The sequence below is a fragment of the Mytilus galloprovincialis genome, unplaced genomic scaffold (genome assembly GCF_965363235.1).
Source record: "Mytilus galloprovincialis unplaced genomic scaffold, xbMytGall1.hap1.1 HAP1_SCAFFOLD_85, whole genome shotgun sequence".
Taxonomy (NCBI): Eukaryota; Metazoa; Mollusca; class Bivalvia; order Mytilida; family Mytilidae; genus Mytilus; species Mytilus galloprovincialis.
The window spans coordinates 51,408-73,636 of record NW_027468024.1 but is presented as its reverse complement, the minus strand read 5'-3'; the positions used below and the strand labels follow the sequence as shown (position 1 = coordinate 73,636).

The following is a 22,229-nucleotide window of genomic DNA, read 5'->3' as shown; positions in this document are numbered from 1 at the left end:
GTCCGACGAACGCAGTTTTTAAAGCCTAGGAAATTTCTTCATTAATCAGAAAATAAATTCAACGCTTTTTCACAATCAGCACGGACTTTTCACTGCCTCGTTTAGTTAACACAAACAAAAACAGTTCACCTGTTCTATTTTTTAAAGGAATTGACCGGTACAGCAATTTTAAAATAAATTTTAGAAGGAGGAAAAAACTTACCGGCCGACTGCAGTTTCCATCGTTTGCCCTCGTTCTGAGGCGACGTCGCTATTAACGATGATTGAAACAGTAGAAGGGGACGTAATTCTTTTCCCCGCGTTTTTCCGTAACGCTAAAAATTTATAGAGTTTCTTTTTAGGAACGAGAATACATTAATACACTGACATGTGCTGTTATAAATACAAGCAAGCGACAACAAAAATATTACATTACAAGAAAAGAAAAGAACTTTTTAGAGAACAGACATAAAAAAAGAAAATGCAACTTATTTTACATGCACGAGAAGTAGAATGATTTACAACAATGAGTAAAACTATACAATTTACGCAAACTCCTTAAATAAGAAAGATATATAGAAAAAGTACACATGTAGCAGTGAAAAGCATTAGAGAATATTTTACTGGGGCTGTTTCGCAGGCTATTGAAGGGAAAGCTATTTTTCTATTTTAATTTTCTCCCCAAAGAGGGGAGTGAGCCGATCCTGGAGGTACTGCAATACCAGGCCAACTCGTGGCAAGAGCGGTGCAAGCACCTAACATCTCACCTAGTTGCAAAAATCAGTTTAATATCGAAGTACCCACATGGGGTACGTATCAGATATTAAGCTGATAAGAACAGATACTACACTTTGATCTTAGCCAAAAGGCCGAGAAGCGATACTCCAATCTTTCCGAGTTTCCAAAGCCTACAAATCCTATTTCTTACTCAAACACGGTGTTTTAATTTTAACCAAAGCTACACAAATTTTGCAAATTTATATACAAAAAGCACACGAAACACGAGATCTTGCTTTGCTTCAAATACCTGACAGCATGAAACGATTTCTGCATGACAAAACGGGTGTGAAAATAAAAAGCGGCTTGTGAAATACGGCAAGTCGCGAGAATACATTTTTAAACGTATAACATACGTATACGTATTTAATCTTAATCGAACGAAATAACATGATCATGTTGATTCATCCTAGGTCCGACGAACGCAGTTTTTAAAGCCTAGGAAATTTCTTCATTAATCAGAAAATAAATTCAACGCTTTTTCACAATCAGCACGGACTTTTCACTGCCTCGTTTAGTTAACACAAACAAAAACAGTTCACCTGTTCTATTTTTTAAAGGAATTGACCGGTACAGCAATTTTAAAATAAATTTTAGAAGGAGGAAAAAACTTACCGGCCGACTGCAGTTTCCATCGTTTGCCCTCGTTCTGAGGCGACGTCGCTATTAACGATGATTGAAACAGTAGAAGGGGACGTAATTCTTTTCCCCGCGTTTTTCCGTAACGCTAAAAATTTATAGAGTTTCTTTTTAGGAACGAGAATACATTAATACACTGACATGTGCTGTTATAAATACAAGCAAGCGACAACAAAAATATTACATTACAAGAAAAGAAAAGAACTTTTTAGAGAACAGACATAAAAAAAGAAAATGCAACTTATTTTACATGCACGAGAAGTAGAATGATTTACAACAATGAGTAAAACTATACAATTTACGCAAACTCCTTAAATAAGAAAGATATATAGAAAAAGTACACATGTAGCAGTGAAAAGCATTAGAGAATATTTTACTGGGGCTGTTTCGCAGGCTATTGAAGGGAAAGCTATTTTTCTATTTTAATTTTCTCCCCAAAGAGGGGAGTGAGCCGATCCTGGAGGTACTGCAATACCAGGCCAACTCGTGGCAAGAGCGGTGCAAGCACCTAACATCTCACCTAGTTGCAAAAATCAGTTTAATATCGAAGTACCCACATGGGGTACGTATCAGATATTAAGCTGATAAGAACAGATACTACACTTTGATCTTAGCCAAAAGGCCGAGAAGCGATACTCCAATCTTTCCGAGTTTCCAAAGCCTACAAATCCTATTTCTTACTCAAACACGGTGTTTTAATTTTAACCAAAGCTACACAAATTTTGCAAATTTATATACAAAAAGCACACGAAACACGAGATCTTGCTTTGCTTCAAATACCTGACAGCATGAAACGATTTCTGCATGACAAAACGGGTGTGAAAATAAAAAGCGGCTTGTGAAATACGGCAAGTCGCGAGAATACATTTTTAAACGTATAACATACGTATACGTATTTAATCTTAATCGAACGAAATAACATGATCATGTTGATTCATCCTAGGTCCGACGAACGCAGTTTTTAAAGCCTAGGAAATTTCTTCATTAATCAGAAAATAAATTCAACGCTTTTTCACAATCAGCACGGACTTTTCACTGCCTCGTTTAGTTAACACAAACAAAAACAGTTCACCTGTTCTATTTTTTAAAGGAATTGACCGGTACAGCAATTTTAAAATAAATTTTAGAAGGAGGAAAAAACTTACCGGCCGACTGCAGTTTCCATCGTTTGCCCTCGTTCTGAGGCGACGTCGCTATTAACGATGATTGAAACAGTAGAAGGGGACGTAATTCTTTTCCCCGCGTTTTTCCGTAACGCTAAAAATTTATAGAGTTTCTTTTTAGGAACGAGAATACATTAATACACTGACATGTGCTGTTATAAATACAAGCAAGCGACAACAAAAATATTACATTACAAGAAAAGAAAAGAACTTTTTAGAGAACAGACATAAAAAAAGAAAATGCAACTTATTTTACATGCACGAGAAGTAGAATGATTTACAACAATGAGTAAAACTATACAATTTACGCAAACTCCTTAAATAAGAAAGATATATAGAAAAAGTACACATGTAGCAGTGAAAAGCATTAGAGAATATTTTACTGGGGCTGTTTCGCAGGCTATTGAAGGGAAAGCTATTTTTCTATTTTAATTTTCTCCCCAAAGAGGGGAGTGAGCCGATCCTGGAGGTACTGCAATACCAGGCCAACTCGTGGCAAGAGCGGTGCAAGCACCTAACATCTCACCTAGTTGCAAAAATCAGTTTAATATCGAAGTACCCACATGGGGTACGTATCAGATATTAAGCTGATAAGAACAGATACTACACTTTGATCTTAGCCAAAAGGCCGAGAAGCGATACTCCAATCTTTCCGAGTTTCCAAAGCCTACAAATCCTATTTCTTACTCAAACACGGTGTTTTAATTTTAACCAAAGCTACACAAATTTTGCAAATTTATATACAAAAAGCACACGAAACACGAGATCTTGCTTTGCTTCAAATACCTGACAGCATGAAACGATTTCTGCATGACAAAACGGGTGTGAAAATAAAAAGCGGCTTGTGAAATACGGCAAGTCGCGAGAATACATTTTTAAACGTATAACATACGTATACGTATTTAATCTTAATCGAACGAAATAACATGATCATGTTGATTCATCCTAGGTCCGACGAACGCAGTTTTTAAAGCCTAGGAAATTTCTTCATTAATCAGAAAATAAATTCAACGCTTTTTCACAATCAGCACGGACTTTTCACTGCCTCGTTTAGTTAACACAAACAAAAACAGTTCACCTGTTCTATTTTTTAAAGGAATTGACCGGTACAGCAATTTTAAAATAAATTTTAGAAGGAGGAAAAAACTTACCGGCCGACTGCAGTTTCCATCGTTTGCCCTCGTTCTGAGGCGACGTCGCTATTAACGATGATTGAAACAGTAGAAGGGGACGTAATTCTTTTCCCCGCGTTTTTCCGTAACGCTAAAAATTTATAGAGTTTCTTTTTAGGAACGAGAATACATTAATACACTGACATGTGCTGTTATAAATACAAGCAAGCGACAACAAAAATATTACATTACAAGAAAAGAAAAGAACTTTTTAGAGAACAGACATAAAAAAAGAAAATGCAACTTATTTTACATGCACGAGAAGTAGAATGATTTACAACAATGAGTAAAACTATACAATTTACGCAAACTCCTTAAATAAGAAAGATATATAGAAAAAGTACACATGTAGCAGTGAAAAGCATTAGAGAATATTTTACTGGGGCTGTTTCGCAGGCTATTGAAGGGAAAGCTATTTTTCTATTTTAATTTTCTCCCCAAAGAGGGGAGTGAGCCGATCCTGGAGGTACTGCAATACCAGGCCAACTCGTGGCAAGAGCGGTGCAAGCACCTAACATCTCACCTAGTTGCAAAAATCAGTTTAATATCGAAGTACCCACATGGGGTACGTATCAGATATTAAGCTGATAAGAACAGATACTACACTTTGATCTTAGCCAAAAGGCCGAGAAGCGATACTCCAATCTTTCCGAGTTTCCAAAGCCTACAAATCCTATTTCTTACTCAAACACGGTGTTTTAATTTTAACCAAAGCTACACAAATTTTGCAAATTTATATACAAAAAGCACACGAAACACGAGATCTTGCTTTGCTTCAAATACCTGACAGCATGAAACGATTTCTGCATGACAAAACGGGTGTGAAAATAAAAAGCGGCTTGTGAAATACGGCAAGTCGCGAGAATACATTTTTAAACGTATAACATACGTATACGTATTTAATCTTAATCGAACGAAATAACATGATCATGTTGATTCATCCTAGGTCCGACGAACGCAGTTTTTAAAGCCTAGGAAATTTCTTCATTAATCAGAAAATAAATTCAACGCTTTTTCACAATCAGCACGGACTTTTCACTGCCTCGTTTAGTTAACACAAACAAAAACAGTTCACCTGTTCTATTTTTTAAAGGAATTGACCGGTACAGCAATTTTAAAATAAATTTTAGAAGGAGGAAAAAACTTACCGGCCGACTGCAGTTTCCATCGTTTGCCCTCGTTCTGAGGCGACGTCGCTATTAACGATGATTGAAACAGTAGAAGGGGACGTAATTCTTTTCCCCGCGTTTTTCCGTAACGCTAAAAATTTATAGAGTTTCTTTTTAGGAACGAGAATACATTAATACACTGACATGTGCTGTTATAAATACAAGCAAGCGACAACAAAAATATTACATTACAAGAAAAGAAAAGAACTTTTTAGAGAACAGACATAAAAAAAGAAAATGCAACTTATTTTACATGCACGAGAAGTAGAATGATTTACAACAATGAGTAAAACTATACAATTTACGCAAACTCCTTAAATAAGAAAGATATATAGAAAAAGTACACATGTAGCAGTGAAAAGCATTAGAGAATATTTTACTGGGGCTGTTTCGCAGGCTATTGAAGGGAAAGCTATTTTTCTATTTTAATTTTCTCCCCAAAGAGGGGAGTGAGCCGATCCTGGAGGTACTGCAATACCAGGCCAACTCGTGGCAAGAGCGGTGCAAGCACCTAACATCTCACCTAGTTGCAAAAATCAGTTTAATATCGAAGTACCCACATGGGGTACGTATCAGATATTAAGCTGATAAGAACAGATACTACACTTTGATCTTAGCCAAAAGGCCGAGAAGCGATACTCCAATCTTTCCGAGTTTCCAAAGCCTACAAATCCTATTTCTTACTCAAACACGGTGTTTTAATTTTAACCAAAGCTACACAAATTTTGCAAATTTATATACAAAAAGCACACGAAACACGAGATCTTGCTTTGCTTCAAATACCTGACAGCATGAAACGATTTCTGCATGACAAAACGGGTGTGAAAATAAAAAGCGGCTTGTGAAATACGGCAAGTCGCGAGAATACATTTTTAAACGTATAACATACGTATACGTATTTAATCTTAATCGAACGAAATAACATGATCATGTTGATTCATCCTAGGTCCGACGAACGCAGTTTTTAAAGCCTAGGAAATTTCTTCATTAATCAGAAAATAAATTCAACGCTTTTTCACAATCAGCACGGACTTTTCACTGCCTCGTTTAGTTAACACAAACAAAAACAGTTCACCTGTTCTATTTTTTAAAGGAATTGACCGGTACAGCAATTTTAAAATAAATTTTAGAAGGAGGAAAAAACTTACCGGCCGACTGCAGTTTCCATCGTTTGCCCTCGTTCTGAGGCGACGTCGCTATTAACGATGATTGAAACAGTAGAAGGGGACGTAATTCTTTTCCCCGCGTTTTTCCGTAACGCTAAAAATTTATAGAGTTTCTTTTTAGGAACGAGAATACATTAATACACTGACATGTGCTGTTATAAATACAAGCAAGCGACAACAAAAATATTACATTACAAGAAAAGAAAAGAACTTTTTAGAGAACAGACATAAAAAAAGAAAATGCAACTTATTTTACATGCACGAGAAGTAGAATGATTTACAACAATGAGTAAAACTATACAATTTACGCAAACTCCTTAAATAAGAAAGATATATAGAAAAAGTACACATGTAGCAGTGAAAAGCATTAGAGAATATTTTACTGGGGCTGTTTCGCAGGCTATTGAAGGGAAAGCTATTTTTCTATTTTAATTTTCTCCCCAAAGAGGGGAGTGAGCCGATCCTGGAGGTACTGCAATACCAGGCCAACTCGTGGCAAGAGCGGTGCAAGCACCTAACATCTCACCTAGTTGCAAAAATCAGTTTAATATCGAAGTACCCACATGGGGTACGTATCAGATATTAAGCTGATAAGAACAGATACTACACTTTGATCTTAGCCAAAAGGCCGAGAAGCGATACTCCAATCTTTCCGAGTTTCCAAAGCCTACAAATCCTATTTCTTACTCAAACACGGTGTTTTAATTTTAACCAAAGCTACACAAATTTTGCAAATTTATATACAAAAAGCACACGAAACACGAGATCTTGCTTTGCTTCAAATACCTGACAGCATGAAACGATTTCTGCATGACAAAACGGGTGTGAAAATAAAAAGCGGCTTGTGAAATACGGCAAGTCGCGAGAATACATTTTTAAACGTATAACATACGTATACGTATTTAATCTTAATCGAACGAAATAACATGATCATGTTGATTCATCCTAGGTCCGACGAACGCAGTTTTTAAAGCCTAGGAAATTTCTTCATTAATCAGAAAATAAATTCAACGCTTTTTCACAATCAGCACGGACTTTTCACTGCCTCGTTTAGTTAACACAAACAAAAACAGTTCACCTGTTCTATTTTTTAAAGGAATTGACCGGTACAGCAATTTTAAAATAAATTTTAGAAGGAGGAAAAAACTTACCGGCCGACTGCAGTTTCCATCGTTTGCCCTCGTTCTGAGGCGACGTCGCTATTAACGATGATTGAAACAGTAGAAGGGGACGTAATTCTTTTCCCCGCGTTTTTCCGTAACGCTAAAAATTTATAGAGTTTCTTTTTAGGAACGAGAATACATTAATACACTGACATGTGCTGTTATAAATACAAGCAAGCGACAACAAAAATATTACATTACAAGAAAAGAAAAGAACTTTTTAGAGAACAGACATAAAAAAAGAAAATGCAACTTATTTTACATGCACGAGAAGTAGAATGATTTACAACAATGAGTAAAACTATACAATTTACGCAAACTCCTTAAATAAGAAAGATATATAGAAAAAGTACACATGTAGCAGTGAAAAGCATTAGAGAATATTTTACTGGGGCTGTTTCGCAGGCTATTGAAGGGAAAGCTATTTTTCTATTTTAATTTTCTCCCCAAAGAGGGGAGTGAGCCGATCCTGGAGGTACTGCAATACCAGGCCAACTCGTGGCAAGAGCGGTGCAAGCACCTAACATCTCACCTAGTTGCAAAAATCAGTTTAATATCGAAGTACCCACATGGGGTACGTATCAGATATTAAGCTGATAAGAACAGATACTACACTTTGATCTTAGCCAAAAGGCCGAGAAGCGATACTCCAATCTTTCCGAGTTTCCAAAGCCTACAAATCCTATTTCTTACTCAAACACGGTGTTTTAATTTTAACCAAAGCTACACAAATTTTGCAAATTTATATACAAAAAGCACACGAAACACGAGATCTTGCTTTGCTTCAAATACCTGACAGCATGAAACGATTTCTGCATGACAAAACGGGTGTGAAAATAAAAAGCGGCTTGTGAAATACGGCAAGTCGCGAGAATACATTTTTAAACGTATAACATACGTATACGTATTTAATCTTAATCGAACGAAATAACATGATCATGTTGATTCATCCTAGGTCCGACGAACGCAGTTTTTAAAGCCTAGGAAATTTCTTCATTTTACCTTTAACAGAATGAAAACACAAACTACATATCTATTTATAAGTGATTACATTTAACATCTAACATCAAAATCTATATCGTACACACACAACCCACTAAAGTCTATAATGCATTGTCATGTGTGCTACGATAAATACTTTTAACTTTTCATGTCATTTAAACAGAACACTTTTCTAAATTAAACGTGTACTATAAACTTTAAATTAAAACAAACACTATCTAAATTTGAACTTCTAAACTGCAATATTTTGACTAATCATAGTAATCACTGTCAAATTTTACTGTCATTTTTGGCCAACGTTTCTTTATCAAATTACTATGCTTACTTTTATCTTTGTTATCTTCGCCTAAAATCTGAACAACTTCCGATTGAGGAAACACTTCAATTAATTCTCCATTCTCATCCACTCTACCTATTACCGTGAAGATTTTCCCTGTATCTTCATCCAACATCTTTCTAACTCGAATGTACTCTTTCTCCTTACTGTTCCCCACTTTTCTCTTTTTACCACTTTTCACAGTTTTTTCCGTGTCAATAACAAGAGTTTCGGGTTCAGGAGCAGCATCACTCCACAACATAGAACCATTTGACTGTTCACTTGTAACTGTCACATCACTATTTTGTGTTTCAGGTATAGTCACTTCTTGCGAAGGCACCGGTGCCTTTTTAATGTACGGACAGTTTTTACGGATGTGTCCAACTTGCTTACACTTAAGACACATTGGAGGTCTTCCATATACGGTTAACAGACAGTCTTTACCTCCGATAACGGTACGATACGGAATACTTGATATATCCTGTTCGTTCATCTCTAAAGCCACTTTAATATTTCCATTTGCAAAAGTTACACCTTCTACATTTTCAGTTTCTCTATGACAGGTAAGTAGTTTCCCATACTGTTCAAAATAATCTTCAACAGCTAACACTTTAATCCAAATAGGTAACCATAAAACTTTTAACTGAACTGTTCTTTTGTCTGCACGACTCACATTAATCTTGGTATCTAGTGCTGAAAAATCAGAGTTAACAACTTTCTCTGAAATTTCTTCTGACGTAAACGTTGCATACCATGCACCACCAATATCACACTTGAAAACTGCTGTAATATCCTCAGGGGAGACAACTGTTTTCAGAATACGGATAATCCACGATCTCGGGTTGTCCGGAACACCATCTGTGAAGATAAACTTCGCACTGCATCTCAACAACTGTACATCAACTGATCCCATTTTGACTAAATAACTGTGAACGTTTAACTTTTAACTCGCTTTGGTCTTAGCAAAAAGGCCGAGAAGCGATACTCCAATCTTTCCGAGTTTCCAAAGCCTACAAATCCTATTTCTTACTCAAACACGGTGTTTTAATTTTAACCAAAGCTACACAAATTTTGCAAATTTATATACAAAAAGCACACGAAACACGAGATCTTGCTTTGCTTCAAATACCTGACAGCATGAAACGATTTCTGCATGACAAAACGGGTGTGAAAATAAAAAGCGGCTTGTGAAATACGGCAAGTCGCGAGAATACATTTTTAAACGTATAACATACGTATACGTATTTAATCTTAATCGAACGAAATAACATGATCATGTTGATTCATCCTAGGTCCGACGAACGCAGTTTTTAAAGCCTAGGAAATTTCTTCATTAATCAGAAAATAAATTCAACGCTTTTTCACAATCAGCACGGACTTTTCACTGCCTCGTTTAGTTAACACAAACAAAAACAGTTCACCTGTTCTATTTTTTAAAGGAATTGACCGGTACAGCAATTTTAAAATAAATTTTAGAAGGAGGAAAAAACTTACCGGCCGACTGCAGTTTCCATCGTTTGCCCTCGTTCTGAGGCGACGTCGCTATTAACGATGATTGAAACAGTAGAAGGGGACGTAATTCTTTTCCCCGCGTTTTTCCGTAACGCTAAAAATTTATAGAGTTTCTTTTTAGGAACGAGAATACATTAATACACTGACATGTGCTGTTATAAATACAAGCAAGCGACAACAAAAATATTACATTACAAGAAAAGAAAAGAACTTTTTAGAGAACAGACATAAAAAAAGAAAATGCAACTTATTTTACATGCACGAGAAGTAGAATGATTTACAACAATGAGTAAAACTATACAATTTACGCAAACTCCTTAAATAAGAAAGATATATAGAAAAAGTACACATGTAGCAGTGAAAAGCATTAGAGAATATTTTACTGGGGCTGTTTCGCAGGCTATTGAAGGGAAAGCTATTTTTCTATTTTAATTTTCTCCCCAAAGAGGGGAGTGAGCCGATCCTGGAGGTACTGCAATACCAGGCCAACTCGTGGCAAGAGCGGTGCAAGCACCTAACATCTCACCTAGTTGCAAAAATCAGTTTAATATCGAAGTACCCACATGGGGTACGTATCAGATATTAAGCTGATAAGAACAGATACTACACTTTGATCTTAGCCAAAAGGCCGAGAAGCGATACTCCAATCTTTCCGAGTTTCCAAAGCCTACAAATCCTATTTCTTACTCAAACACGGTGTTTTAATTTTAACCAAAGCTACACAAATTTTGCAAATTTATATACAAAAAGCACACGAAACACGAGATCTTGCTTTGCTTCAAATACCTGACAGCATGAAACGATTTCTGCATGACAAAACGGGTGTGAAAATAAAAAGCGGCTTGTGAAATACGGCAAGTCGCGAGAATACATTTTTAAACGTATAACATACGTATACGTATTTAATCTTAATCGAACGAAATAACATGATCATGTTGATTCATCCTAGGTCCGACGAACGCAGTTTTTAAAGCCTAGGAAATTTCTTCATTAATCAGAAAATAAATTCAACGCTTTTTCACAATCAGCACGGACTTTTCACTGCCTCGTTTAGTTAACACAAACAAAAACAGTTCACCTGTTCTATTTTTTAAAGGAATTGACCGGTACAGCAATTTTAAAATAAATTTTAGAAGGAGGAAAAAACTTACCGGCCGACTGCAGTTTCCATCGTTTGCCCTCGTTCTGAGGCGACGTCGCTATTAACGATGATTGAAACAGTAGAAGGGGACGTAATTCTTTTCCCCGCGTTTTTCCGTAACGCTAAAAATTTATAGAGTTTCTTTTTAGGAACGAGAATACATTAATACACTGACATGTGCTGTTATAAATACAAGCAAGCGACAACAAAAATATTACATTACAAGAAAAGAAAAGAACTTTTTAGAGAACAGACATAAAAAAAGAAAATGCAACTTATTTTACATGCACGAGAAGTAGAATGATTTACAACAATGAGTAAAACTATACAATTTACGCAAACTCCTTAAATAAGAAAGATATATAGAAAAAGTACACATGTAGCAGTGAAAAGCATTAGAGAATATTTTACTGGGGCTGTTTCGCAGGCTATTGAAGGGAAAGCTATTTTTCTATTTTAATTTTCTCCCCAAAGAGGGGAGTGAGCCGATCCTGGAGGTACTGCAATACCAGGCCAACTCGTGGCAAGAGCGGTGCAAGCACCTAACATCTCACCTAGTTGCAAAAATCAGTTTAATATCGAAGTACCCACATGGGGTACGTATCAGATATTAAGCTGATAAGAACAGATACTTTTTTATATTTCAAACATTTTATTAATAATAGATATCAAATACTATATTGAATACAATCAATAGTTAAAATCATATATCACAGATAATACGATTGTAACTCAATATTAAATACATCCGAAATTTACTGACAATCAAATACTTTTAGTTTTAAATGAAATTACCAAAAATAAATTTACATGAAATCTATTTTTAAACCCCTAAATAATTACTGAAAACCCCCCTTTTAAATTAAACAACAAAGTGTTTTAAATTCCTTTTACAATTCTATATATAAATTTCCTTTAAATAATTTACCTTTATAATTAAAACCAGTTTTTGTAAACTAGTATTATATTTAACTTTAACTATAAATAAATATCATCCGATAAATTTTACCTATAATGTTTACCTTTAACAGAATGAAAACACAAACTACATATCTATTTATAAGTGATTACATTTAACATCTAACATCAAAATCTATATCGTACACACACAACCCACTAAAGTCTATAATGCATTGTCATGTGTGCTACGATAAATACTTTTAACTTTTCATGTCATTTAAACAGAACACTTTTCTAAATTAAACGTGTACTATAAACTTTAAATTAAAACAAACACTATCGAAATTTGAACTTCTAAACTGCAATATTTTGACTAATCATAGTAATCACTGTCAAATTTTACTGTCATTTTTGGCCAACGTTTCTTTATCAAATTACTATGCTTACTTTTATCTTTGTTATCTTCGCCTAAAATCTGAACAACTTCCGATTGAGGAAACACTTCAATTAATTCTCCATTCTCATCCACTCTACCTATTACCGTGAAGATTTTCCCTGTATCTTCATCCAACATCTTTCTAACTCGAATGTACTCTTTCTCCTTACTGTTCCCCACTTTTCTCTTTTTACCACTTTTCACAGTTTTTTCCGTGTCAATAACAAGAGTTTCGGGTTCAGGAGCAGCATCACTCCACAACATAGAACCATTTGACTGTTCACTTGTAACTGTCACATCACTATTTTGTGTTTCAGGTATAGTCACTTCTTGCGAAGGCACCGGTGCCTTTTTAATGTACGGACAGTTTTTACGGATGTGTCCAACTTGCTTACACTTAAGACACATTGGAGGTCTTCCATATACGGTTAACAGACAGTCTTTACCTCCGATAACGGTACGATACGGAATACTTGATATATCCTGTTCGTTCATCTCTAAAGCCACTTTAATATTTCCATTTGCAAAAGTTACACCTTCTACATTTTCAGTTTCTCTATGACAGGTAAGTAGTTTCCCATACTGTTCAAAATAATCTTCAACAGCTAACACTTTAATCCAAATAGGTAACCATAAAACTTTTAACTGAACTGTTCTTTTGTCTGCACGACTCACATTAATCTTGGTATCTAGTGCTGAAAAATCAGAGTTAACAACTTTCTCTGAAATTTCTTCTGACGTAAACGTTGCATACCATGCACCACCAATATCACACTTGAAAACTGCTGTAATATCCTCAGGGGAGACAACTGTTTTCAGAATACGGATAATCCACGATCTCGGGTTGTCCGGAACACCATCTGTGAAGATAAACTTCGCACTGCATCTCAACAACTGTACATCAACTGATCCCATTTTGACTAAATAACTGTGAACGTTTAACTTTTAACTCGCTTTGGTCTTAGCAAAAAGGCCGAGAAGCGATACTCAAATCTTTCCGAGTTTCCAAAGCCTACAAATCCAATTTCTTACTCAAACACGGTGTTTTAATTTTAACCAAAGCTACACAAATTTTGCAAATTTATATACAAAAAGCACACGAAACACGAGATCTTGCTTTGCTTCAAATACCTGACAGCATGAAACGATTTCTGCATGACAAAACGGGTGTGAAAATAAAAAGCGGCTTGTGAAATACGGCAAGTCGCGAGAATATATTTTTAAACGTATAACATACGTATACGTATTTAATCTTAATCGAACGAAATAACATGATCATGTTGATTCATCCTAGGTCCGACGAACGCAGTTTGTAAAGCCTAGGAAATTTCATTAATCAGAAAATAAATTCAACGCTTTTTCACAATCAGCACGGACTTTTCACTGTCTCGTTTAGTTAACACAAACATAAACAGTCCACCTGTTCTATTTTTTAAAGGAATTGACCGGTACAGCAATTTTTAAATAAATTTTAGAAGGAGGAAAAAACTTACCGGCCGACTGCAGTTTCCATCGTTTGCCCTCGTTCTGAGGCGACGTCGCTATTAACGATGATTGAAACAGTAGAAGGGGACGTAATTCTTTTCCCCGCGTTTTTCCGTAACGCTAAAAATTTATAGAGTTTCTTTTTAGGAACGAGAATACATTAATACACTGACATGTGCTGTTATAAATACAAGCAAGCGACAACAAAAATATTACATTACAAGAAAAGAAAAGAACTTTTTAGAGAACAGACATAAAAAAAAAAAAAAAGAAAATGAAACTTATTTTACATGCACGAGAAGTAGAATGATTTACAACAATGAGTAAAACTATACAATTTACGCAAACTCCTTAAATAAGAAAGATATATAGAAAAAGTACACATGTAGTGCTCAGTGAAAAGCATTAGAGAATATTTTACTGGGGCTGTTTCGCAGGCTATTGAAGGGAAAGCTATTTTTCTATTTTAATTTTCTCCCCAAAGAGGGGAGTGAGCCGATCCTGGAGGTACTGCAATACCAGGCCAACTCGTGGCAAGAGCGGTGCAAGCACCTAACATCTCACCTAGTTGCAAAAATCAGTTTAATATCGAAGTACCCACATGGGGTACGTATCAGATATTAAGCTGATAAGAACAGATACTTTTTTTTTATATTTCAAACATTTTATTAATAATAGATATCAAATACTATATTGAATACAATCAATAGTTAAAATCATATATCACAGATAATACGATTGTAACTCAATATTAAATACATCCGAAATTTACTGACAATCAAATACTTTTAGTTTTAAATGAAATTACCAAAAATAAATTTACATGAAATCTATTTTTAAACCCCTAAATAATTACTGAAAACCCCCCTTTTAAATTAAACAACAAAGTGTTTTAAATTCCTTTTACAATTCTATATATAAATTTCCTTTAAATAATTTACCTTTATAATTAAAACCAGTTTTTGTAAACTAGTATTATATTTAACTTTAACTATAAATAAATATCATCCGATAAATTTTACCTATAATGTTTACCTTTAACAGAATGAAAACACAAACTACATATCTATTTATAAGTGATTACATTTAACATCTAACATCAAAATCTATATCGTACACACACAACCCACTAAAGTCTATAATGCATTGTCATGTGTGCTACGATAAATACTTTTAACTTTTCATGTCATTTAAACAGAACACTTTTCTAAATTAAACGTGTACTATAAACTTTAAATTAAAACAAACACTATCTAAATTTGAACTTCTAAACTGCAATATTTTGACTAATCATAGTAATCACTGTCAAATTTTACTGTCATTTTTGGCCAACGTTTCTTTATCAAATTACTATGCTTACTTTTATCTTTGTTATCTTCGCCTAAAATCTGAACAACTTCCGATTGAGGAAACACTTCAATTAATTCTCCATTCTCATCCACTCTACCTATTACCGTGAAGATTTTCCCTGTATCTTCATCCAACATCTTTCTAACTCGAATGTACTCTTTCTCCTTACTGTTCCCCACTTTTCTCTTTTTACCACTTTTCACAGTTTTTTCCGTGTCAATAACAAGAGTTTCGGGTTCAGGAGCAGCATCACTCCACAACATAGAACCATTTGACTGTTCACTTGTAACTGTCACATCACTATTTTGTGTTTCAGGTATAGTCACTTCTTGCGAAGGCACCGGTGCCTTTTTAATGTACGGACAGTTTTTACGGATGTGTCCAACTTGCTTACACTTAAGACACATTGGAGGTCTTCCATATACGGTTAACAGACAGTCTTTACCTCCGATAACGGCACGATACGGAATACTTGATATATCCTGTTCGTTCATCTCTAAAGCCACTTTAATATTTCCATTTGCAAAAGTTACACCTTCTACATTTTCAGTTTCTCTATGACAGGTAAGTAGTTTCCCATACTGTTCAAAATAATCTTCAACAGCTAACACTTTAATCCAAATAGGTAACCATAAAACTTTTAACTGAACTGTTCTTTTGTCTGCACGACTCACATTAATCTTGGTATCTAGTGCTGAAAAATCAGAGTTAACAACTTTCTCTGAAATTTCTTCTGACGTAAACGTTGCATACCATGCACCACCAATATCACACTTGAAAACTGCTGTAATATCCTCAGGGGAGACAACTGTTTTCAGAATACGGATAATCCACGATCTCGGGTTGTCCGGAACACCATCTGTGAAGATAAACTTCGCACTGCATCTCAACAACTGTACATCAACTGATCCCATTTTGACTAAATAACTGTGAACGTTTAACTTTTAACTCGCTTTGGTCTTAGCAAAAAGGCCGAGAAGCGATACTCAAATCTTTCCGAGTTTCCAAAGCCTACAAATCCTATTTCTTACTCAAACACGGTGTTTTAATTTTAACCAAAGCTACACAAATTTTGCAAATTTATATACAAAAAGCACACGAAACACGAGATCTTGCTTTGCTTCAAATACCTGACAGCATGAAACGATTTCTGCATGACAAAACGGGTGTGAAAATAAAAAGCGGCTTGTGAAATACGGCAAGTCGCGAGAATATATTTTTAAACGTATAACATACGTATACGTATTTAATCTTAATCGAACGAAATAGATTCATCCTAGGTCCGACGAACGCAGTTTTTAAAGCCTAGGAAATTTCATTAATCAGAAAATAAATTCAACGCTTTTTCACAATCAGCACGGACTTTTCACTGTCTCGTTTAGTTAACACAAACATAAACAGTTCACCTGTTCTATTTTTTAAAGGAATTGACCGGTACAGCAATTTTTAAATAAATTTTAGAAGGAGGAAAAAACTTACCGGCCGACTGCAGTTTCCATCGTTTGCCCTCGTTCTGAGGCGACGTCGCTATTAACGATGATTGAAACAGTAGAAGGGGACGTAATTCTTTTCCCCGCGTTTTTCCGTAACGCTAAAAATGTATAGAGTTTCTTTTTAGGAACGAGAATACATTAATACACTGACATGTGCTGTTATAAATACAAGCAAGCGACAACAAAAATATTACATTACAAGAAAAGAAAAGAACTTTTTAGAGAACAGACATAAAAAAAAAAAAAAAGAAAATGCAACTTATTTTACATGCACGAGAAGTAGAATGATTTACAACAATGAGTAAAACTATACAATTTACGCAAACTCCTTAAATAAGAAAGATATATAGAAAAAGTACACATGTAGTGCTCAGTGAAAAGCATTAGAGAATATTTTACTGGGGCTGTTTCGCAGGCTATTGAAGGGAAAGCTATTTTTCTATTTTAATTTTCTCCCCAAACAGGGGAGTGAGCCGATCCTGGAGGTACTGCAATACCAGGCCAACTCGTGGCAAGAGCGGTGCAAGCATCTAACATCTCACCTAGTTGCAAAAATCAGTTTAATATCGAAGTACCCACATGGGGTACGTATCAGATATTAAGCTGATAAGAACAGATACTACACTTTGATCTTAGCCAAAAGGCCGAGAAGCGATACTCAAATCTTTCCGAGTTTCCAAAGCCTACAAATCCTATTTCTTACTCAAACACGGTGTTTTAATTTTAACCAAAGCTACACAAATTTTGCAAATTTATATACAAAAAGCACACGAAACACGAGATCTTGCTTTGCTTCAAATACCTGACAGCATGAAACGATTTCTGCATGACAAAACGGGTGTGAAAATAAAAAGCGGCTTGTGAAATACGGCAAGTCGCGAGAATATATTTTTAAACGTATAACATACGTATACGTATTTAATCTTAATCGAACGAAATAGATTCATCCTAGGTCCGACGAACGCAGTTTTTAAAGCCTAGGAAATTTCATTAATCAGAAAATAAATTCAACGCTTTTTCACAATCAGCACGGACTTTTCACTGTCTCGTTTAGTTAACACAAACATAAACAGTTCACCTGTTCTATTTTTTAAAGGAATTGACCGGTACAGCAATTTTTAAATAAATTTTAGAAGGAGGAAAAAACTTACCGGCCGACTGCAGTTTCCATCGTTTGCCCTCGTTCTGAGGCGACGTCGCTATTAACGATGATTGAAACAGTAGAAGGGGACGTAATTCTTTTCCCCGCGTTTTTCCGTAACGCTAAAAATGTATAGAGTTTCTTTTTAGGAACGAGAATACATTAATACACTGACATGTGCTGTTATAAATACAAGCAAGCGACAACAAAAATATTACATTACAAGAAAAGAAAAGAACTTTTTAGAGAACAGACATAAAAAAAAAAAAAAAGAAAATGCAACTTATTTTACATGCACGAGAAGTAGAATGATTTACAACAATGAGTAAAACTATACAATTTACGCAAACTCCTTAAATAAGAAAGATATATAGAAAAAGTACACATGTAGTGCTCAGTGAAAAGCATTAGAGAATATTTTACTGGGGCTGTTTCGCAGGCTATTGAAGGGAAAGCTATTTTTCTATTTTAATTTTCTCCCCAAACAGGGGAGTGAGCCGATCCTGGAGGTACTGCAATACCAGGCCAACTCGTGGCAAGAGCGGTGCAAGCATCTAACATCTCACCTAGTTGCAAAAATCAGTTTAATATCGAAGTACCCACATGGGGTACGTATCAGATATTAAGCTGATAAGAACAGATACTACACTTTCATCTTAGCCAAAAGGCCGAGAAGCGATACTCAAATCTTTCCGAGTTTCCAAAGCCTACAAATCCTATTTCTTACTCAAACACGGTGTTTTAATTTTAACCAAAGCTACACAAATTTTGCAAATTTATATACAAAAAGCACACGAAACACGAGATCTTGCTTTGCTTCAAATACCTGACAGCATGAAACGATTTCTGCATGACAAAACGGGTGTGAAAATAAAAAGCGGCTTGTGAAATACGGCAAGTCGCGAGAATATATTTTTAAACGTATAACATACGTATACGTATTTAATCTTAATCGAACGAAATAGATTCATCCTAGGTCCGACGAACGCAGTTTTTAAAGCCTAGGAAATTTCATTAATCAGAAAATAAATTCAACGCTTTTTCACAATCAGCACGGACTTTTCACTGTCTCGTTTAGTTAACACAAACATAAACAGTTCACCTGTTCTATTTTTTAAAGGAATTGACCGGTACAGCAATTTTTAAATAAATTTTAGAAGGAGGAAAAAACTTACCGGCCGACTGCAGTTTCCATCGTTTGCCCTCGTTCTGAGGCGACGTCGCTATTAACGATGATTGAAACAGTAGAAGGGGACGTAATTCTTTTCCCCGCGTTTTTCCGTAACGCTAAAAATGTATAGAGTTTCTTTTTAGGAACGAGAATACATTAATACACTGACATGTGCTGTTATAAATACAAGCAAGCGACAACAAAAATATTACATTACAAGAAAAGAAAAGAACTTTTTAGAGAACAGACATAAAAAAAAAAAAAAAGAAAATGCAACTTATTTTACATGCACGAGAAGTAGAATGATTTACAACAATGAGTAAAACTATACAATTTACGCAAACTCCTTAAATAAGAAAGATATATAGAAAAAGTACACATGTAGTGCTCAGTGAAAAGCATTAGAGAATATTTTACTGGGGCTGTTTCGCAGGCTATTGAAGGGAAAGCTATTTTTCTATTTTAATTTTCTCCCCAAACAGGGGAGTGAGCCGATCCTGGAGGTACTGCAATACCAGGCCAACTCGTGGCAAGAGCGGTGCAAGCATCTAACATCTCACCTAGTTGCAAAAATCAGTTTAATATCGAAGTACCCACATGGGGTACGTATCAGATATTAAGCTGATAAGAACAGATACTACACTTTGATCTTAGCCAAAAGGCCGAGAAGCGATACTCAAATCTTTCCGAGTTTCCAAAGCCTACAAATCCTATTTCTTACTCAAACACGGTGTTTTAATTTTAACCAAAGCTACACAAATTTTGCAAATTTATATACAAAAAGCACACGAAACACGAGATCTTGCTTTGCTTCAAATACCTGACAGCATGAAACGATTTCTGCATGACAAAACGGGTGTGAAAATAAAAAGCGGCTTGTGAAATACGGCAAGTCGCGAGAATATATTTTTAAACGTATAACATACGTATACGTATTTAATCTTAATCGAACGAAATAGATTCATCCTAGGTCCGACGAACGCAGTTTTTAAAGCCTAGGAAATTTCATTAATCAGAAAATAAATTCAACGCTTTTTCACAATCAGCACGGACTTTTCACTGTCTCGTTTAGTTAACACAAACATAAACAGTTCACCTGTTCTATTTTTTAAAGGAATTGACCGGTACAGCAATTTTTAAATAAATTTTAGAAGGAGGAAAAAACTTACCGGCCGACTGCAGTTTCCATCGTTTGCCCTCGTTCTGAGGCGACGTCGCTATTAACGATGATTGAAACAGTAGAAGGGGACGTAATTCTTTTCCCCGCGTTTTTCCGTAACGCTAAAAATGTATAGAGTTTCTTTTTAGGAACGAGAATACATTAATACACTGACATGTGCTGTTATAAATACAAGCAAGCGACAACAAAAATATTACATTACAAGAAAAGAAAAGAACTTTTTAGAGAACAGACATAAAAAAAAAAAAAAAGAAAATGCAACTTATTTTACATGCACGAGAAGTAGAATGATTTACAACAATGAGTAAAACTATACAATTTACGCAAACTCCTTAAATAAGAAAGATATATAGAAAAAGTACACATGTAGTGCTCAGTGAAAAGCATTAGAGAATATTTTACTGGGGCTGTTTCGCAGGCTATTGAAGGGAAAGCTATTTTTCTATTTTAATTTTCTCCCCAAACAGGGGAGTGAGCCGATCCTGGAGGTACTGCAATACCAGGCCAACTCGTGGCAAGAGCGGTGCAAGCATCTAACATCTCACCTAGTTGCAAAAATCAGTTTAATATCGAAGTACCCACATGGGGTACGTATCAGATATTAAGCTGATAAGAACAGATACTACACTTTGATCTTAGCCAAAAGGCCGAGAAGCGATACTCAAATCTTTCCGAGTTTCCAAAGCCTACAAATCCTATTTCTTACTCAAACACGGTGTTTTAATTTTAACCAAAGCTACACAAATTTTGCAAATTTATATACAAAAAGCACACGAAACACGAGATCTTGCTTTGCTTCAAATACCTGACAGCATGAAACGATTTCTGCATGACAAAACGGGTGTGAAAATAAAAAGCGGCTTGTGAAATACGGCAAGTCGCGAGAATATATTTTTAAACGTATAACATACGTATACGTATTTAATCTTAATCGAACGAAATAGATTCATCCTAGGTCCGACGAACGCAGTTTTTAAAGCCTAGGAAATTTCATTAATCAGAAAATAAATTCAACGCTTTTTCACAATCAGCACGGACTTTTCACTGTCTCGTTTAGTTAACACAAACATAAACAGTTCACCTGTTCTATTTTTTAAAGGAATTGACCGGTACAGCAATTTTTAAATAAATTTTAGAAGGAGGAAAAAACTTACCGGCCGACTGCAGTTTCCATCGTTTGCCCTCGTTCTGAGGCGACGTCGCTATTAACGATGATTGAAACAGTAGAAGGGGACGTAATTCTTTTCCCCGCGTTTTTCCGTAACGCTAAAAATGTATAGAGTTTCTTTTTAGGAACGAGAATACATTAATACACTGACATGTGCTGTTATAAATACAAGCAAGCGACAACAAAAATATTACATTACAAGAAAAGAAAAGAACTTTTTAGAGAACAGACATAAAAAAAAAAAAAAAGAAAATGCAACTTATTTTACATGCACGAGAAGTAGAATGATTTACAACAATGAGTAAAACTATACAATTTACGCAAACTCCTTAAATAAGAAAGATATATAGAAAAAGTACACATGTAGTGCTCAGTGAAAAGCATTAGAGAATATTTTACTGGGGCTGTTTCGCAGGCTATTGAAGGGAAAGCTATTTTTCTATTTTAATTTTCTCCCCAAACAGGGGAGTGAGCCGATCCTGGAGGTACTGCAATACCAGGCCAACTCGTGGCAAGAGCGGTGCAAGCATCTAACATCTCACCTAGTTGCAAAAATCAGTTTAATATCGAAGTACCCACATGGGGTACGTATCAGATATTAAGCTGATAAGAACAGATACTACACTTTGATCTTAGCCAAAAGGCCGAGAAGCGATACTCAAATCTTTCCGAGTTTCCAAAGCCTACAAATCCTATTTCTTACTCA

At 35.4% G+C, this 22,229-nt stretch overlaps 15 non-coding genes across 15 annotated transcripts; all 15 read right to left on the bottom strand.

Annotated features, from left to right (window-relative positions):
* Positions 1–667: 667 nt before the first annotated feature.
* Positions 668–860, bottom strand: LOC143060161 (U2 spliceosomal RNA). Its single transcript, XR_012973888.1, has one exon. It is a non-coding gene; the product is annotated as a U2 spliceosomal RNA (small nuclear RNA).
* A 976-nt stretch (positions 861–1,836) lies between these two features.
* Positions 1,837–2,029, bottom strand: LOC143060157 (U2 spliceosomal RNA). The gene has a single exon (XR_012973884.1). It is a non-coding gene; the product is annotated as a U2 spliceosomal RNA (small nuclear RNA).
* A 976-nt stretch (positions 2,030–3,005) lies between these two features.
* On the bottom strand, positions 3,006–3,198 carry LOC143060145 (U2 spliceosomal RNA). The gene has a single exon (XR_012973873.1). It is a non-coding gene; the product is annotated as a U2 spliceosomal RNA (small nuclear RNA).
* Positions 3,199–4,174: 976 nt separating this feature from the next.
* Positions 4,175–4,367, bottom strand: LOC143060204 (U2 spliceosomal RNA). Its single transcript, XR_012973929.1, has one exon. It is a non-coding gene; the product is annotated as a U2 spliceosomal RNA (small nuclear RNA).
* Positions 4,368–5,343: 976 nt separating this feature from the next.
* LOC143060193 (U2 spliceosomal RNA) lies at positions 5,344–5,536 on the bottom strand. The gene has a single exon (XR_012973918.1). It is a non-coding gene; the product is annotated as a U2 spliceosomal RNA (small nuclear RNA).
* A 976-nt stretch (positions 5,537–6,512) lies between these two features.
* On the bottom strand, positions 6,513–6,705 carry LOC143060181 (U2 spliceosomal RNA). The gene has a single exon (XR_012973907.1). It is a non-coding gene; the product is annotated as a U2 spliceosomal RNA (small nuclear RNA).
* Positions 6,706–7,681: 976 nt separating this feature from the next.
* LOC143060170 (U2 spliceosomal RNA) lies at positions 7,682–7,874 on the bottom strand. The gene has a single exon (XR_012973896.1). It is a non-coding gene; the product is annotated as a U2 spliceosomal RNA (small nuclear RNA).
* Positions 7,875–10,505: 2,631 nt separating this feature from the next.
* Positions 10,506–10,698, bottom strand: LOC143060139 (U2 spliceosomal RNA). Its single transcript, XR_012973867.1, has one exon. It is a non-coding gene; the product is annotated as a U2 spliceosomal RNA (small nuclear RNA).
* Positions 10,699–11,674: 976 nt separating this feature from the next.
* On the bottom strand, positions 11,675–11,866 carry LOC143060159 (U2 spliceosomal RNA). Its single transcript, XR_012973886.1, has one exon. It is a non-coding gene; the product is annotated as a U2 spliceosomal RNA (small nuclear RNA).
* A 2,639-nt stretch (positions 11,867–14,505) lies between these two features.
* On the bottom strand, positions 14,506–14,700 carry LOC143060160 (U2 spliceosomal RNA). The gene has a single exon (XR_012973887.1). It is a non-coding gene; the product is annotated as a U2 spliceosomal RNA (small nuclear RNA).
* A 2,626-nt stretch (positions 14,701–17,326) lies between these two features.
* LOC143060156 (U2 spliceosomal RNA) lies at positions 17,327–17,519 on the bottom strand. The gene has a single exon (XR_012973883.1). It is a non-coding gene; the product is annotated as a U2 spliceosomal RNA (small nuclear RNA).
* A 972-nt stretch (positions 17,520–18,491) lies between these two features.
* LOC143060158 (U2 spliceosomal RNA) lies at positions 18,492–18,684 on the bottom strand. Its single transcript, XR_012973885.1, has one exon. It is a non-coding gene; the product is annotated as a U2 spliceosomal RNA (small nuclear RNA).
* A 972-nt stretch (positions 18,685–19,656) lies between these two features.
* Positions 19,657–19,849, bottom strand: LOC143060155 (U2 spliceosomal RNA). Its single transcript, XR_012973882.1, has one exon. It is a non-coding gene; the product is annotated as a U2 spliceosomal RNA (small nuclear RNA).
* A 972-nt stretch (positions 19,850–20,821) lies between these two features.
* LOC143060154 (U2 spliceosomal RNA) lies at positions 20,822–21,014 on the bottom strand. The gene has a single exon (XR_012973881.1). It is a non-coding gene; the product is annotated as a U2 spliceosomal RNA (small nuclear RNA).
* A 972-nt stretch (positions 21,015–21,986) lies between these two features.
* LOC143060153 (U2 spliceosomal RNA) lies at positions 21,987–22,179 on the bottom strand. The gene has a single exon (XR_012973880.1). It is a non-coding gene; the product is annotated as a U2 spliceosomal RNA (small nuclear RNA).
* Between the last annotated feature and the right edge of the window lie 50 nt (positions 22,180–22,229).